At 51.5% G+C, this 12,596-nt stretch overlaps 2 long non-coding RNA genes across 3 annotated transcripts; both read left to right on the top strand.

Moving 5' to 3' along the window:
- The first annotated feature begins 1,210 nt into the window (after window positions 1-1,210).
- Window positions 1,211-2,305, top strand: LOC113956108. The gene is made up of 2 exons (XR_003530749.1): window positions 1,211-1,491; window positions 2,066-2,305. It is a non-coding gene; the product is annotated as an uncharacterized LOC113956108 (long non-coding RNA).
- A 7,837-nt stretch (window positions 2,306-10,142) lies between these two features.
- Window positions 10,143-12,547, top strand: LOC113956106. Of its 2 annotated transcripts, XR_003530747.1 has the most exons (4): window positions 10,146-10,276; window positions 10,844-10,969; window positions 11,160-11,297; window positions 12,519-12,547. It is a non-coding gene; the product is annotated as an uncharacterized LOC113956106 (long non-coding RNA). The 2 variants fall into 2 exon arrangements; XR_003530746.1 differs by lacking the exon at window positions 12,519-12,547 and having other exon boundaries at window positions 10,143-10,276; window positions 11,160-11,889.
- The last annotated feature ends 49 nt before the right edge of the window (window positions 12,548-12,596 follow it).

Here is a 12,596-nt window from a genome sequence, read left to right as displayed (position 1 = left end):
CCAGGAGCCTGGCCCAGCTGAGCAGCACAGCAAGAGCCAAAGGCAGCCCTTTCTCTGCCCCTCTGGGTTCCCCGCAGGTGTCCCTGGGGCTCCAGGGGAACCTGCTGTGGAACAGGCTGAAGGAAACAATGATGTTCCCTCTCCTCACCTCTTCAGTGACACTTCTTTCCAGCAGTGACATTTCTCCTCTTAAAAAATTAACAGGGTATGATGATCGCCTTTTCTAGTTTCATCGTTACACAGGACACCAGGAGGGTGACAACAAAGGATCTAATAACTCCCTGGCACAGTGGGGGTTTCCTGGAGTCACACCCAGAAATGTGTCAGGGCTCTGAGAGTTGTCCACCCCTGAGCTGGACTGATGCACTGCTCACACCCACAGGGGTGTTCCGAGACACGAGTCCTTCCCTCGCACACACACAGGCAGTTCATTGCAGCAGGGGCAGTGTCTCCCTGGGCTCCTGCTGCCACTCCCAGAGTCTGGAGCCACCTCAGCCCTGTAGTGCTCCCACCCTGCCCACTCCTCCACTTCAGATGGTTTTCTACTCCCTGGAACTGCCCAGTCCAGCCCCTCCCCGTCCCCCCAGCTCCCTACCCTGCCCCAGCCCAGCAGAGCAGTACAGTTGTTTCTGCTCCTGCAGCAAGAAAGGGAGGAAATAGAGGACAGGGACAGCAACTGCGTGTCTGGACTGCTCAGATCATCAGCTCAGGCAGCAGCTCCTGCAGCCCCAGGGTCAGACCCTCTTCCCAGTGGCCCAGGCAGTTGCTGCCATGTGGGCACAAGCTCTGCTGCCCAGGAGGGTCCTGTAGTGCAGGACTTTGCAGATGACCACGTAGCGGTCATAGGACATGATGGTGAGAAGGGCAACCTGCGCTGGGATCAAGAAGAAAAGCAAAAAACACCTGTGCAGCTCATCCTGAGTAGGAGATGCCCCTGGTGTTCCAGAGGGAATTGGCCATGGCTTTGGGGACAGTGGTGCAGATGCAGTCCAGGTGCGTGAGGGAGAGGTGGAGCAGGAAGAAGTCCCTGGGGGTGTGCAGGTGGTGGTGGCAGGCTATGGCGCTTAGGATGAGGCCGTTGCCCAGGAGGGCAACCAGGGAGATGCCCAGGAAGAAGCAGAAGTGCAAGAACTGCAGCCCTGGCATGCCAGGAGGAGGAAGTGAGAGATGGAGCTGCTGTTGGACGTAAGCTTCTTCCAGGCCTCAGAAAGTGTCCAAGGAGGAAAAGGCAGTGAAAACTTTGGGGACAGATTTCCTAGACCAAAGCCCATGAATTCCTCTGAGCATCTACCCTCATCCCAAGTATCTGCAGTCATACATGTGTAGATTGTGGACTGTAGAAGACAGGTTTAGCATGACTTTAAGATGATTTCTTCTGAATTTTTTGATTCATTTTTCTACTACCAGGTCTGACAGCTGTGTCGCGGTGACACGGGGGGCATCATGGAACCAAACAAACCCTGAGACATTTCAGAATCCCACGTGTGTTGGGTCTGTCTGAGCTGGAGTTCATTTTCTTACTGCAGCCGTCACAGTGCTATGCTTTGCATTGGGAGCTACAAAGGGGTTAATCACACCAGTGCTTTGGGAACTGCTGAGCAGGACTGGCACAGCATCCGCATTGTCAGCTTCCTCCCTTGAATCAGGGGCAAGATCATGGGAGGGGATACAGACAGGCCAGTTGAGCCAAATGGACCAAAGGGACATTGCAGAATATATGGCATCAGCTCAGCTACAAAAGCTCAGGAAAGGAACAGGAAAGGGGGGAAATCCACTTTTTTGCAATATTTGCCTTCTGAGTGTCCTCTCTGTGTGGTGAAGCCCTGCTTCCCGTGAAGTGGTCAGGCATGGCTGCTGACGGGAAGTAGAGAATAAATTTCTTAATTTTCCTCTTAACTTATGCATGCACAAACTTTGTCTTTTGCTTTAGTAAAGTGCCTGATCTCAAGGTAGAAGTCATTTTCCATCTTTTTCTGTCTCTCCTGTCTGGCTGGGAAGGGCAGGGATAGAGTGGCTTGGTGGGCACCTGGCATCCAGGCAAGGTCAACCCACTGCAACACTGCAGAGTCTCATGGCACCAAAGGACTGCTGGGACACTGGGGGAACTCACGGAATCAAGCTGCCATTGTTACCCTGCCCTGCATCATGGAAGCAAATGTTCCCTGGGAAACTACAGAAACCAGGGAATTAAGAGACGTCATTGGGACGTGCGGGACCTCATGGAATTAAACAAACCCTGGGATATCTTTGGAACTTCATGGAATCAAAGGGATAAAACAAAAGAATTAAACCCAATGACCAGAAACCATTGGTTCAAACCTTTCTTTAATATGCCAGCTGGGGATTCATGGGGGTACTCTGCCATGCATGAATCAAAGAATCAGTATAAATTTCGGAATATAAATACAGTGGTACTTGAAAGATCCCCCCCCCCTTCACAAGCAGTCCAGAATTCTGTTATGATTTAGGGGTCAAATATCATCTGGGATTGTATTCGTGGAGCAAGACTGCCATCTAGTGTCCATTTCTTCTGGGAGGGGCAATCATTTTTGCAGAGTGGTCTCGCTTAGCAGGCCTCGTAGCATCTCTGATTGATCTCTCCGACCTCTAACTCCTAAACTAAATGTTCTAGGACCAACTAAGACATGTGTCTTAGAACTTCCCATTTACTTAAACAATGTATAATTGACTTTCTTCTTAACAGAACAATTTCTTTTTAAACAAGTTTTCTGAGAAATGTAAGCTAATTTCATGAAGATGGGCATATGATACACTCTCTAGTATTTTCCACGTATCATCTACATTCTCTCTCCCAAAAATAATTGTAGTCTTAAAAGAAAAGACCACTACCACACCAAGAAAGCAAATTCCTTTGTTGATTAGGACTTTGTAAATCAGAAGTTTTTTCTTAGATAAAAGTCGTTTAGAAAGGAGATCCTCTCTCATTTCAGTGCCATTGTGACAATATGGGGCCTCATGGAACACATGGAACACGGAACACTGCAGATTCCCATGGAATCAAGGGACCATTGTGACACTCTAGGGTCTCATGGAAGAGGGAGGCCCTGCAGAGAGACCTCAAATCAGAGGTTTGGGCAATCATCAACCACAGGAATTCAATAAGGGGATGTGCCGGATTCTGTCCCTGGGATGGGGCAACCCCGGATGTACGGATAGACTGGGAATGACATACTGCACAGCAGTGCTGGAAAATGGCCTCTGGGGTCCTGGTGGATGGTCAGTTGGCCAAGAGTCAGTGGTGTCCTGGCGGGGGCTCACTGCTTGGTCACACAAGGGTTTTCAGACACACGAGTTCTTCCCTTGCACACAGATACAGACAGTTCATGGCAGCAGGGGTCCTGGGGGTCCTGCTGCCACACCTGGAGCCTAGATGTACCTCAGCCCTTGTGGGTTGCCACCTGCTCTGCCACTATCTGAGATGCCCCACAGCCTGAGGGATGGACACTGGGAGCTCTGTCCACAGAAGGACATCCCAGAGCTGCATGCAGGAGCTTTGCCAGGGTTTAGTACTGTAAATGCAAAGTAACACCGAGACACTCTTTGTCCCACGTAACTTCAAGGTCCTCCCAGGAGGTCGATGTCATCTCCCCACAACAACACCATGTGTGTGCTCAAGACTTGTCTGTTCAATGCAAACAGAGACACCCTGTTTAGCCCTTCTGGTCTCTCCAAGGAAGGTAAAGAATCTCTGTGGGTTGGGTGAGAAGCAGGTGCTCGAAGTAATGGTTCTATTGTGAGTGCCAACCAAGAGTGGTTGGCAGGTCTGGGATGCATGCCCTGGGGAGTTGACCTGGGTTTTCCAGTGCATATGGCAATAGATCACACCCTGCCCTGGTGGTCCTTCATGTCCTCCTATGGAGGTGACAGAGATGGGAAAGTGGATGAAACTTTTTGCTGTGCCTCTGAGTGCCCCTCAACGTGCTGCAGATGTGCTGGTTCCAGCACATCCAGTTCAGGTGTGACAGGCTGTTCCCTGGTCATCTGAGCAACAGGAGCAGTAGGAGGGACACAGCAGAGCTTGCTTACTGAGACTGCATCTCCATTAAGTCCAAAGCGGCTAGGAGATGCCATGCCACTTCCGAGCTTTCTCTGGGGAAGGTGCTTCTCCCATGCACTGCCTCGCCGTAGCACTGGTGCCACAGCCCCTGACAAAACCCCAAGTGGTCTTTATCCCCAGCAGAAGTACTCCTGCTCCCAGCAGGGATGCTCCCCGGGACAGGTCAGGAGAGGCTGAGCCCGGGGCACTGAGCCCTTTCAGATGTTCTGCCTCTCATGCCCCTCGATCATTCTCACAAGCGTGTGACCTGGAGGACAATTCAGGAATCTCCACTTGCCAACAGAGGAGGGATGTGAAGGAAGAGACGGTGGCAGTGAAAGGAGCTCATGGCCTGTCAATCTTGAGCTCCCCGATACAAACGCAAACCCCTGCCACCCGCGGTGAAGGGAGGGAAAGGAAGGCAGAGGAGGAGGAGAGGAGGCGCCCCGCCCGGAACAGAGAGCCGGGGCTGGCGGGGGCAGCGAGACGACGGGCAGTGGATCGACGGTTGCGACCCTGACGTGGAGCGGGGATGGCGGCCCTGGCCGCTGTTCTGCTCAGTGCACAGGGCTGGCGGTCGGGGACAGCGGGGGCCGGGGCAGCGGCTGGGGTGACCTCAGAAAATTTGTTTAATACATGACTAAGAAAATTTGTTTAATAAGTGATCGTTCTGTTAACAAGAAAGTCAATTAAACATTGTTTAAGCAAATGGGAAGTCCTAAAACAAGCCTTAGCTGGTCCTAGAACATTTAGTTTAGGGGTTAGAGGTCAGGGAGATCAATCAGAGATGCTACGAGGGCCGTGCAGGTCCCTCGAGGCTGCCATCCTGGCGGCATGTTCTTCACAGAACTCAGTCTCCGAACTATCCTCCTGTCCGTCCCTCCCTCTGCTCTCTAAAGCATTCCCTCTTAACACACACGGGTCTTTTCTTTGTCGAGTCGTTCCTGTTTCCTTGCTGTACTCTCTGTCCTTCAGAGAACTCCTGCAGTCCGTCCTTCCCTTTTCCTACTTTCTTTTCTCTCTTGCGTTGCTTAGTCCCGAAGCTTTCCGTTCTTCAATGACGTCACCAATCCACCTCTTTCCCACACTCCTCTCTCCAGCAAATTCTAATGGACACTTCCACTACTGCACCCCTTGACATTCTCTTAAAAGTCTTCTCCGTGTGGTCCTGACTCTTTCTGTGCCCTTTGTCCTGGGAAACAACCTCCAGTGCAAAAGGCAATTCTTACGGCTTTTCCTCTTTATCTCCCCTCCAGTGTCTGCAGGTAGAGCCCACGTGCAGCAGGGCAACGTTGGTAGAGAAAACGGAGGTCAGTGAAATCACCATCAAGTGCTAAAACGCCAAAACACGACTCGGCAATTTTATCCCTTTCTACCGGCAGCTCCCGGGCCACAGCCCCGAACTCCTCACACGCGCTGCTAAAGGGTCCAGAGAGCTGCCGGCGCCAGCGGGGCGGCTCTCGTGGTAGGGAGATGGTCATTGGAGCTTCCTCTGGCTCTGCGGGCCCCATGCTGGGGACGAGGTGCTTTGTTCCTGCGCCCTGGCGGACACGGATTCATTGACACTGTCGTCTTTGCAGCTTCCGGGGGATTTTCTTAGAAATACAAAACTTGGTTTATTGATTCTTGAGCGGAGCATAGCTCCCCTATGAAAAAAGGGCGATTAACTACTACACAGAGTACGGACTGCACGAGTTCTCTGAAGGACAGAGAGTAAAGCAAGGAAAGAGGAACGGCTCGACAATGAAAAGACCGGTGAGTGTTCCGAGGGAATGCTTTAGGGAGCAGAGGGAGGGAAGGACGGGAGGATAGCTCGGAGACTGAGCTCTGTGAAGAACCTGCCAGGCAGGACGGCAGGCTCGAGGGACCTGCACGACCACCCCCGCCGCTGTCCCCACGGTCCCCGGCCGCCAACCGTGCGCCACGAGCAGAACCCCGGTCAGCGTCACCAGCCCCTCTCTCCACCAGCACCGAATTCGCCGATCCGCCGCCCGGCCTCTCGCTGCCCCCGACAGCCCCTGTTCTCTGCTCCGGCCGGGCCGCCTCCTCTCCTCCTCCTCTCCCTCCTCTGCCTTCTTCCCCCTCCCCTGCGCTCATCTGCCAACTCCTCCCTGGCACTGTGCCCGGCGCCTCTCTTGCTCTCGTCGGGTGCGGACTGGATGCAGAGGGCAGGCGACAGCGGCGGCGGCGGGGCGGTCGAGGGCACGAGAGGCAGAACATCCCTCCGGGCTCGGCAGCCCGGTTCAACCTCTCCTGGCCTGTCCCGGGAAGCATCCCTGCTGGTAGCAGGAGCACTTCTGCTGGTAACAAAGAGCACTTGGGCTTTTCTCAGGGGCTGTGGCACCAGTGCTACGGCGAGGCAGTGCATGGGAGAAGCACCTTCCCCAGAGAAATTTCGGACGTGGCACCTGCTTTAGACTATATGAGGATGCAGCCTCCCTGAGGAGAGCTCTGCTGTGTCCCTCCTCCTGCTCCTCTTGCTCAGAGGACAGGGAAACAGGTTGTCACACCTAAACTGGATGTGTTGGAGCACGCCCATCTGCAGCAGCTTGAGGGGCACTCAGAGGCACAGGTAAAAGGTCCATTCTCTTTCCCATCGCTGTCAGCTCCATAGAAGGACATGAAGGACCAGCAGGGAAGCGTGTGATCTATTAGAGTTTGCTGGAGAGTGGAGTGCGGGAAAGAGGTGGATTGGTGGAGTCACTGAAGAACGGAAAGCTGCAGCACTAAGTAAATCAAGAGAGAAAATAAAGTAGGAAAGGGGAAATACGGACTGCAGGAGTTCTCTGAAGGACAGAGAGTAAAGCAAGGGAAAAAGAAAGGCTTGACAAAAATAAGAGCGGTGAGTGTTCCAAGGGAATGCTTTAGGGAGCAGAGGGAGGGACGGGCGGGAGGATAGTTCGGAGACTGAGCCCTCTGAAGAATCTGCCAGGTACGATGGCAGTCTCGAGGGACCTGCACGGTCACCCCAGCCGCGGCACTCACGGTCCCTGGCCACCAGCCGTGCGCACCGAGCAGAACCGCGGCCAGTGCTGCCAGTCCCACTCCCCACCAGCACCGAATTCACCGATCCGCCTCCCGGCCTCTCGCTGCCCCCGACAGCCCAGGCTCTCTGCTCCGGCCGGGTCACCTCCTTTCCGCCTCCTCTCCCTCCTCTGCCTTCCTCTCCCTCCCCTGCCCTCCTCAGACAGTTTCACCCTGGCACTATTCCCCTCATCCTACTGCAGATGTGTTAGTTCCAGTACATCTAGTTCGGGTGCGACAGCCCGTTCCCTGGTCCTCTGATTAAGAGGAGAAGGAGGAGGTTCACAGCAGTGTTCACTGACGCAGACTTGCATCTCCATGAAGTCCAAAGCAACTTGGAGATGCCGTTCCACGTCCGAGCTTTCTCTGGGGAAGATGCTTCTCCCATGCACTGCCTCGCCATAGCGGTGGTGCCACAGCCCCTGAGAAAAGCCCAAGCAGTCTTCGTCGCCAGCAGAAGTGCTCCTGCTGCCAGCAGGGACGCTTCCCGGGACAGGCCAGGAGAGGTTGAACCGGGCTGCCGAGCCCGGAGGGATGTTCTACCTCTCGTGCTCTCGACTGCCGCTGCTGTCGCCTGCCCTCTGCATCCAGCCCGCACCTGACGAGAGCACGAGAGGTGCCGGGCACAGTGCCGGGGTGGAGTTGGCAGATGAGCGCAGGGGAGGGAGAAGAAGGCAGAGGAGGGAGAGGAGGCGGAGAGGAGGTGACCCAGCCGGAGCAAAGAGCCGGGGCTGTCGGGGGCAGTGAGAGGCTGGGCGGCGGATCGGCGAATTCTGCGCTGGTGGGGAGCGGGGCTGGCGGCACTGGCCGCGGTTCTGCTCGTGGCGCACGGCTTGAGTCCGGGGACCGTGAGTGCCGCGGCTGGGGTGGCCGTGCAGGTCCCACGAGGCTTTCCAACACATCGACCAAGTCTTTGTTAGCGCCTTCTTTATCCTCTGGCTTCTGTAAAATGTCCTTGTGGTCCATAAATTCTGTATTCCAGATGTGCAACTTCAACAGTACATCTTTCTCTCCTAGGCTTTGTTCACTGAAGTACATTGAGGTTAGCGTAACAAAACTTGGAGTTGTAGTACTCTTCCCAAGTTGTGTTCTCACAATGGCAGCTTATGTTAAATTCTGCTGAAGGCTGGCTAGAAGTGATTTTAGGCCTAACACACCAGTTACAATTGGTTAAAACAACCAATTAAAAGTGTTATAAGTGATTACAGAGTAAATTTGCTGATCCAAATTGAAGGAGTTTATAAAGTTATTAAACTGTGTTAAATGTTTTGTTAGAATCACAAGTTTGAGTGTTATGCAATGCCTGACCACAAGATTAGTAAGCTGTGGACTAACAACGATGGACTAACTGTAAGATTAGTAATCTGTGGACTAACTAACACAACGATGATTTGCCATATTATCTCTTGCTGTTTTGAAAGTGTTTGTACTGAGTATATTAATAGGGAGCAATATGGAGACAAACAGGAGGGGGTCGACCACGAGGAATCAGGCTGACCAACCGTCATCCCGATGGAAATTTCCAGCATCACAGCCTATAGAAATTATGGACTTTCACATCACTGGTGAATTCCCCTCAGCAACGGAGATAGCCCACGAAAGGAGGAACCAACCTGGAGAGAGCCTGCGAAGGGGGAACCAAGCAGGATTCAGCCCTCGAAACCACAGCCAATGGACTTGACATTAGGGGAGGGAGCAAAGAAGGGTATAACAAGTGCTGTTTCTGTTCCCCTTTGCGGACTGCAGCAGGAACAGGGGTTTCCTTGTGTCACCCGGCTAGCCGTTTTTGCTTGTTTTTGGCATTAATAAATTCGTCATTCCTTGCAACCCAAATTTATAGCCTCTTAGTTATCACAAAAAGGTTAATTCAAACCAATAACTAAAACTATTTAAAAAGTTCTATTGTTTCCAGCACTCCTGGGAGCATCTACCTCCGAGAGTCAAAATATCAAGGGTCAAGTCCTGACCAAACAAGTCAAGAGTCGGGCCTTGAATGCAGAATCATAGTGTTCTATGTGTTCATAGTGCATGTGGCAGCTCCTACTCCCAAGCACTAGATACCTGCTGTTTTAAAGCACCGAGGACAGACGCTAGTAGCCAACTCCCAGAGATGGTAGTTGAAAGGAAACCATCCTACAATAGCCTGGTGATCCATGAGTGTTTGCAGCACCATGTTGTCCCCTTTCTTGACAGTCAGCCTGTACAAGTGAGATTCCTTTCCCACAGAAAAATTTAAAACGACTTGTCCTCAATATAGTTTCAGTGTAGAGCCGGGGCTTTCAGCGGGTGGATCAGTTTTCAAATGCCACCCTCCCTCATAAGATGTCCAGGAATTCATCCATATCTTTGACCCTCTCAGCCTGTTTTCTGACACCCTGGTTTCTGTATCCATTCAAAGAATCACCAGGAAAACAAGCTAAGCCTCAATCAGCCTGTGGAGTCTGTAATTTCCTCACTTTCCTGGTTCAACCAGTACGACTTCCAAAATGCAGATTTGGGAGAGTTTCTCAGAAGTTTTTCAGAAAACTGTTCAGTTATCTCCAGAAATGAGGGGAAAGCATCCTTTTTGCTAAATTCCATAATTAAAGGATTTGATCACACCAATGACCTTTGAGATAAAATGCCAACTTCCAAACAGTGCAGGCTCCTGAACCCAGGAGCTGTTCGTGTGCTATGTCAGAATGGCTAGAGGGGATTTTTTGGACAGTTTTTCTGGGGAACCATTTTCAGCAAGCTACAGAGAACTGATGCTTACCATTTATTAAAAGAAAAACCAAAAACCAACAGAACAGAAAAAGAAAAAAAAAAAGAAGAGGAAACTTCTTTAGCTCTTCAGCTAAAGCTGCTTTAGCTCTTGGACAGAACAGAAGCACTGACCGTGAATGAACAATTTACATTTGCTTGATGGAGTTTCTATTTGTTTTATTTCCTGGGAAAACAGCATAAAAAATAGACATGAAACTGTAGAAGAAGATGAATGTGTTGTTTTGTCCTCTTCTCTTGCTTGACGTGCAAAAGAACTGTTGCTCCTGGAGAGATGTTGTGAAAGAAAAATGCTCTTTATTTGGGTTACCTTGTGTGATGAGATTCCCCACAAGAGCAGTTTTCTGACAGCATCTGGTTCATTTTCCCTTGCCCATTGCAGACAGAATCACCAATGGATATGGAGGTGGACACAGAGCAGCCCGTCCTTCTGTGAGTGGAAAAGGAAGCTTTGATGTTCCTAGTTTTTAAGAATCATGGAGAGAGCTGGGAGCTTGGCCTGCTACAACAGAATGCCAGCCTGAGAGGCTGAAAGCAAGTCCATGAAAGAAAGTCCACTTCAGTGCCTTTGCAGCAGCAGCAGAAGCAGCCAAGGGATCCCTGGCTGTTTTCTCATTTCTGTTCAAGAGCTTTTAAACAGAGGAAGGTCTGGGTTTGCAGGCAGAAGATTGTTTGCTGCTTTTAGCCATGGTGGGATATCTAAGTCAGAGCAATATGCAGCACTGTCTAACTAGTTGGTAAAGAGAGCAAATTTGGGACAATGCAATGTAATGTTCTGCCACTGAGAGGCATCTGGGACTGTGGAGGGGCTTCAACTCCCTGTATTTGATAGAGAGTTAAATTGGCCTGGGACATGCACACTGTAGAACTGAGGCCCGTAGGACCAAGTGCATGTCTAGGCTGGTTTCTAATGTGTAAGCAGATTAAGGTGGTGTGAAACTATCCAACCTTGCAAGGGACAGAATGGTGACTGTCCCTGACTCTACTGACTGCCCCCAGGACACAACAGCGGCACCAGAACCTCTGCTGGTTCCCTCTGACTCTGGACAGGAGAATGAAGAGGAAGAAGTGGAGAAGGAACCTGTGGCTGTTGGAGAAGTAATGCCTGAAGGAATGAAAGCTTTGGTTAGCACTGCCTTTGGTGTCATTCAGAGCTGCAAGTTCCTAATGTTTTAACAGTATTTGTTTTGTCCTAATGTTTATTACGGCTTCTGGAGAAGCCCCAGGTCAACTCTCAGAAAGCAAGGACTTTGCTGGAGCTCTTCCCCTCGGGGAGGGATGGTTAATGGCTGTCTTGTGTTTCCTTTGTCCCAAGCCTAAGGACATGCCACCCGAGCTGGAGACTCCCAGAAATCCACCACCTGTGTTCCATTCCTACCTACAGTCTTGCCTGAACGGGCATGTGAGGCCCCGATGGCCTACCAGGCTGCTTCTGCAGGTAAAGTGGCTGCAGGTGAAACAGCTGTCCAGGGATGGGCTTTGTCATCAGCTAAACTCAGAGGCATCAGGAGACCTCCTCTGCTACTAATCTCCAGTCTCGGTGCTTTTCAAATGACAACTAAGTAGCATCCTAGAATAATTTGGCTTGGAAGGGACCTTTAAGTGGCATCTAGTCCAACCCCCCTGCAACGAGCAGGGGCATCTTCAACTAGATCGGGTTGCTCAGAGCCTTTCCTCCAAGGAAAGGTCTTCCACCATCTGGTCCTGTCTGTGGCCCTGGTTTGTACTTTGGGAGGACACTTGGTTGTACCTGGTGGCAAAAGACCCAGAGTAGAATAATAGCAGGTCCAGAGGCCTGAAATGGTGTTGGTGGAGGGGGACCCAAGAAAGCAGTCCCAGCCAAGTGGTCGGAGAATTGCCTGTGAGAAGGAAGGGGCTGTGTGGAGCTCACTGCTAGCCTCAGAGGGGGCCCAGCTTGTCCCTCCTGCCCCACTTTTTGAGGTTTCTGCCACCCAAGGAGGGACAGCTGAGCGGGCCTTGTCCCAGCCCCATTTGCTGCCTGGCACATTCAAGCAGGCCAGAAGTGCTCCAGGGTTCTGGCAGGTTTTGTGACAGAGAGAGGGAGCTGCAGAAGGTGCCACTGGGCTGTCCCTGCTGGGAAGAAAGGTGGCAGCCAGCACAGGGAGGGGCAGGGGTGCAATGCAGACACTGTTCTCCCTGCAAGCCAGAGCTGAGTCCATCAGCGCTCTGTCCCTTGTGTCCCTGCTCTTGTCTGGATGCTGAGAACCTCCACCTCAGTGCTCTTCACAACAACACACAGGCCTACATCCTCCTGAATTGACCTTTCTTAGAGGTATGGGAATTTCCCGAGGAGGGGTTTATGCTCCTCATCAGTTTTGACACCTAAAATAGCCCAAGTCTTTAGAGAAGAGGAACCTAAGGGAGTCCTTTGAGTTTTCTGAAATGGAAAAAGGCCCGAGACAGCAAGTGACATTTCCGAGCACTGGCAAGGCAAACCTCCTTGCTGAAGACACCTTGAGAAATTGATTAATGGCCTTATGGGCCATGTTTGCCTGTGATAGCAAGGACCTGGACATGAAGTTGGAGGTGTAGATGGTGCCCCCAGTCCTCCTGATGTGTATTGCTGGTAACCAGAGGAATCCCACTGGAGCCTGTGGGAAACTGCATTTGGAAAGTAATGGCTCCTTCCGCTTTTCTGTCATTTTGGGTGCAGCATCCGTTTTTAAAAAAATCCAAGAGTCTTGATGTGCTGGTTTAAAAGTTAACCAGCAGGGGAAAATGAACTTAACTC

Source organism: Corapipo altera, unplaced genomic scaffold, assembly GCF_003945725.1.
Source record: "Corapipo altera isolate COAL_440 unplaced genomic scaffold, ASM394572v1 326, whole genome shotgun sequence".
Classification (NCBI taxonomy): Eukaryota; Metazoa; Chordata; class Aves; order Passeriformes; family Pipridae; genus Corapipo; species Corapipo altera.
Note: the sequence above shows the minus strand (reverse complement) of the source record. Positions and strands in the feature narration are given on the sequence as shown.